Here is a 6,000-nt window from a genome sequence, read left to right on the forward strand (position 1 = left end):
TCAATGCAGGGACTGAATGTGGTCTGCAGTGGTAACAAGGCAGGAGGAGAAGTGCCTGGAGTGATGGAGTGAAGCTGGGCCTGGGAATGGGGGAGGAAAAGTGTTTTCCCTGTGTATAAACATTTGTTTCTTTTTTTTTGAAAGAAAAATCCAAATCAGTACTCAAATATTTATATTAATTGGCAATGAATTAAGTTAAATTCCCTAAGACAAGTCTGTTTTGCCCATGACAGTAATTGGGAAGTGATCCTGCTGTCTTTATCTGAACCTGAGTTTTCTATTTCTTTTTTTGCTATTTCCTTCCCATCCTACTGAAGGATGAATGAGCAGGCTGTGATCCACTGCAGATTTAAAGGAGAAAATCACTATGCCTTGAGGAAGACGTGAACTTCTCTGTGACAGTAGTGCACAAGGAGGTGAAGAACATAAAATCCACTCCTTACCCATGGCCAGGATGTTATATTACCATGTAGTCCATGTCCTCTAGTCCTAGGCATGCTCTAGCTCCCAGGATGCCCAGAAGCTGTGACACCTTTGCTCAGTGCGTAATGTTACCCATAACCATAGCAAAAGGGCTGTTTATTCCCCAAAAGGGAAATGACAGCAGAAGCACAGGCATGAAAAATCATCATCACGTGATCGTATCTGTTCAAGGGTTGTTAAACTTGTTTCACAAGCAGAGCTCCGAAAGCCCCCGTAAGGCCTGCTGGAGTTCCCACACTGTGAGCTTGTGTTTTCACACCCCTGAGGGTTTAGCAGTAGAGAAACCTCTGCCAGGGGAGGGGAAGGCAGCTTCTATTCCCATAGTTGACTGTCCATTTTTTCCAGCAAGCAAAGAGCCCAAAAGAAAAATATCAGGTCTTGGTTTCTTCTCAAGGCTGTGTTCACCATTCTCAGTTTTCTTTTAAGTGATTCCATTCTGCTATCCCTGTGTGAAAAGGTTTTAAGTTTCTTTCTTTTGTTAGCATGCCTAAAATAAAGAGGCTTCCTTTTTGTTTCATTTTTGTGGTACAAGCAACTGTGAAAGGTAATGCTTTACAGTAGACACTTAGAACTCTACTATTATGGTTTTTACTAATGTATAGAGGCAACACTTAGACCAAATCGTACCAGTTGGAAATAGCCCAGTGGGACAGAGCTCAGAAATGAGACACATCAGAATTAAGGAATGAAATAAGACTTTCCCCCCAAAATGAGTTTAAAAACAAGTAAGAAAGTATATCCACTTGCCTTAGTTGGGAGACTTGTTCTATGTATTTGTCATAAGATTATAGAAGGAGAATTCTGCTCTGAAATAAGTGTTCTCCTGTCATGACTTCTATTACTCCAGTGGTCCTTTCAATAGGGACAGGTTTCCATTAAGAGCTTGGTGACAGGGCACGTTTTCTGTCATCTCCAGGAGAGTGGCCACCTGCTAGCAAGATCTAACGACTTAATTTCCAGTTGTTTGTAGCTTCAAAGTCGTATCTAGTACATACACCGATTTCTGGATTCTTTATGTCCTTTGTGCATCATATCCAGCTTAATTTATCATCATTAATTTATCATCATTAAAGCCGATCTAAATTCTTGAAAATTAATTGCTGAAGAAGCCAGCTTTCTCTAGAGCAGTTTGCCTGAATTCTGCACTCCCAGCTTTTGTCTAGGAGACAGCTATGAACATGGCAATGGGTGTCTTTGTCCCAGCTACATCATCCTGTAGCCTGTGGAAAAGACTTTTTTTTTTCTTTTTTTTTTGGCAGAAGGTCATTAAAATGGTTCTTAAACTGGAGATTTTTATTAAAAATAACCTCATGTTATATTATGTACTCATGCAAGAGGTTTTTGGTAGAGTCTGATGTGAATGCAGAAGCACACATACAGAGAAGAAAAACTGGTCTATAAGCTTGTGGTTTGTAAACTGTTAAATAATGTTTAAAGTCTCTCCCCCCCTTTCTGTTGCATGTCAGTGGCCTCATATTCTTTCTTTACAACTTCTGACAAGTCATTTTCCCTTCTCTCTCAGTTTTTGTAAGAGAAAAGCTGGAAGCAGTGGGGAGTCATAGACCCTTGCTACAGAAAAGGGACCGTTGAGCTGAGACAGGCCAGTGACAAAACTGCCAAACCAGCACAAACATATTTAGCATTTCTTCAAATGGGGCAGAGACTGGCCAAATCACTGACTTAGTATAACTGTAAAGCAGTAATAAAATTGCTGACACAGCATTAATATATTTAGCTAATTAACTCCTTTCTGGTAGACCATAAGGTCGATGTTGCAAAATGACTGTGGTTAAACCAGCTGCAGAGCAAGAGTGAAGTGACTGGTTATCTCTGGGCGAGCCTGGGGAGCTGACTCCTCAGGAGGGCTGCTGCAGGATGCTGGTGGAGTGAAGGGTTGCCCCTGGGACAGATTCAGAGCTGACTCTCCAGGAGTGATGAGCAATCTGACTGCAAAATAAGGAGGTACAGAAAGTCACAGGTCACTGAAAGTGAGAGGGTAAAATGCAGAATCAAAGACCAAGAGGTCTCAGCAGAATAGGATCAACACTGTAAATCCCACTGTCTGGGAATCCACACCTATGAAGACAAACGTCTTCTCCAGGCCACCTTAACGCATGAGGTGGGACACGTGTCATGAGCGCGGAACCTATGGGCCAACAGCTGCCCCTTGCAGACCTTCTTGAGCTGGGACAACTCCGATTTTGGGAGTGCTTGTCATCCTAATAACACCATTTTTCTAATATTTCTCATACCTGCATACTGCTAAGTTTGTTGTATTTACATACTTTTTAGGTTTAGGCAAACATAACTGGCATAATTGTATGTCATAATTTCCTTACCCTTGTAGTACTTGAGTTTATTGGGGAATTTCTCAGAGTAGGAGACTGCAAACAGTGTGGGGTTGGAGCCTGGGAAGGCAGATACCATGTGAAGAGGCAGACACCTAGTGTGTTCAGCCTGCAGATCTGTCTTTCAAGACCGGAGGTGTATCAAAGGGCACCTGCGCCGCTTGCAATAAATGTATAAGGAGAATTTATTCTGTCTTTCACAGACAATAAACTTATTCCTACTTTACTGTAAGGAAGGAAAAGAGGATACTTTCCTAAAAGAAAGCAAAAGACGTTCTGCAGTCACTAGCTGGCAGTGGGGAACTAGCCTGCCTGGGAACGATGAAACAGATCAAGGTCTTAAAGGATGGGTTAGGATGGGTTTGGTACCACGCTCTGGGTGATGCTCTGTTTATGCTGAAGTATAACAGAGATGGCACGGCCTGTTCTGTTCTGCTGATGGTACTAAAGTAAGAGATAGGAGGAATGTACTCTGAGCTATATAGCAGTCATAAATAAAGATAAGGTGGGCATTTGAAGGACATAAGAAGGCCATGAGCCAAGAAGTTTTGCAAGCTCCAGAAACTAGGTTGTTGAACAAAGTTAAGAGTTCAAGCCAGGAAGAAGATGAAGCAACCCCCAAAAGTAAGGCCAAAGAATGGAACGAACACCCAAAAGGCTCCCCAAAGGCTATTCTAGAAGACTTTGCCTCAAGCTCTGCCCAAACCCCACCTATTATGAATATGATGATTAGATGTCGAAATTAAATGAGTATGTATGTAAAGATGTTGTAACCTCTCAGGAAAACTGTATAAATTACCTGACTTTCGCCAAAAACTTTGGAGCTAGTTTGTCCGGTGCGAGCCGGCTAGCCCCCCAACATTGCATTAAATAAATACCTTTGCTGCTTAAAGACAAAATTGTCTCTGAGCAGTTACTCTGTGCTTTTTTGGCATCAACTACAGTAAACCAAAGGAATAGGGATTATTGTACAAAGGGATTAAAATGAAGAGAATAAAATTATTGTAAAAAGAGGATTCAGGAAGGAGCAATCCTAAGAGAACTGGATGAGAAAAGGCAGAAACTGTACAAGAAAAAAAAAATGTTTAAGCTGTGGTATATCCAGTGAAATTAGTGTGTTATTAAACTGAGCTCTGGATATAATTACTAAATCCACTAGGTGACAGTGTGGGGACTGCATTCAGCCCGGCAGCAACATCTGTCTTCTTTACAGGCCTGTTGGCACTGTCACTGCTCTCTGCTATAAAATCAAAGTTTGCAACGTGCCCCTGCCTGTACCCAGGGGATTTGCATGTGTCCATGGAGAGAAGCTGGTCTTGGTTGGTACCAACAACAAAAGTAACACTGGCGTGAAATAATTGACTGTCACTTCTCCATCACTGGCGTTTTTTTCCTAAGCCTAGAGGTCCAGAGTCTTGGATTATATTGGGAAGTGATGATGGAAAGTGAGATAAAGGATGAAGGGGTAGCCACCATCTCTCTGCCGTGCCTTGCAGCCTTGCTGCCAGTCATGCAGGGGGACAGTCTCTTTAGTAGGGCCTGTTGCAATAGGACAAGGGGTAATGGTTTTGAACTAAAAGAGGGTAGATTCACACTAGATATAAGGAAGAAATTTTTTATGATGAATTTTTTATTATCATTTTTTATGAAGTGAAACACTGCAATATGTTGCCCAGAGAGGTAGTATTTGCCCCATCCCTGGCAACATTCAAGGTCAGGGTGGATGGGGCTCTGAGCAACTTGATCTAGTTGAAGATGTCCCTGCTCATTGCAGGGGGAGCTTGCACTAGACAACCTTTAAAAGGTCCTTTTCAACCCAAACTATTCTATGGTTCTATACTTCTGTTTGCATACAATGAGCTCTCCCCGTTGCTGCCTCGGTGCATTTCTACAGTGTGTGGTGCCTGGCCCATCTGTTCCCCAGGGACCATTGACTGATACAGCAAAAAAACCCCACAAACAAACCCCAAAACATAACAAAACTGGAAGAGACTAGAAGGCAGTGAGTTGACAAGGATTAGATGCACAGTTCGGTTTTGGCTTCTGTGGCTTTTCCAGTTTTGCATGAGGTAATGGGCAAAGCAAGGTAAGAACACCTGGGGAACACAGCAGGTTTCCTTTCATAGCACTGGTTTCTCCACACAGCCTCTTTCAACCTGGGATATGGTGTGACCCAGTGTACAGATATTATCATTGTAGCTGCAGTGTGAAGGACCACTAGAAATTATGACTATTTAATGACCAACCAGGATTTACACTACAAGAAAAAGAAAATTGAAGCAAAGTCAGTATATTGATAAAAACCAGTACAAACTAGGTTAATGTAAATAAAGTGCTATGCATATATAATGTAATTTTTATGACAACACTGTCTGTTTTGAAAATGTGCCATCAGTATAGAGGCAAGATATAAGTTGAGTGTGCAGCTGCTGTGATTAGCCTTGCTTTAAGGTGACAGATATGATCTTTATTGCTTAGTCCTCTCAAATGCCCTTCATTTTGTAGGACACCACACATTTTCACCCCATTATTGTCAGTGTTTCACACCAGTTCCATGGGTTGCTCTCCATCCCTTTCTTGAAACGTTAATGACTTTTAGTCATGCTCCTGCAGTCCAGCCCAGGCAGGTTACAGTGATGTCATCTCATGGTGGCCTCCCTGGGGCAGGAGTGCTGTGGAGGGTACAAACCATCTGATTGCTGGACATGGGACTAAGGTGACTGCCCACTTCCTTCTGCTCCATCTCTCCTCTACTAAAAAATGCCTTAGTTCAAGGGACATGAAATATTAATCTGTTGTGCTATTTATTGTAGTGCAGCTTACCATGCACTGGAATCCCAAAGCACCCCGAATTTTGTCTTAGCCTGATACAGTCACCTTGTCACTGACACTTGGTGGTTGTCCTGGTGATTTTGTAATACCCACAGTTTTAGGACTTTTGATTCATGTACTGTAGAAACTTGTCCTTATATGGGATAACATGAAATTCCAGGAGTGAGAACAGATGGATTTTCTTTTGCTCTGCTTTTTCTTTCCATCTAGGGGAAGATTTGTCAGTCCAATTTTCCTCACCACCCTTTCTGTAACTAGCAAGAGGAAAAGAAATACTGTGAGTGATCTCACTTAATAACCACCGATCCATGAGTCTTTCATGGCCTTTGGATCAGGC

This window comes from Falco cherrug, chromosome 5, assembly GCF_023634085.1.
Source record: "Falco cherrug isolate bFalChe1 chromosome 5, bFalChe1.pri, whole genome shotgun sequence".
Lineage (NCBI taxonomy): Eukaryota > Metazoa > Chordata > Aves > Falconiformes > Falconidae > Falco > Falco cherrug.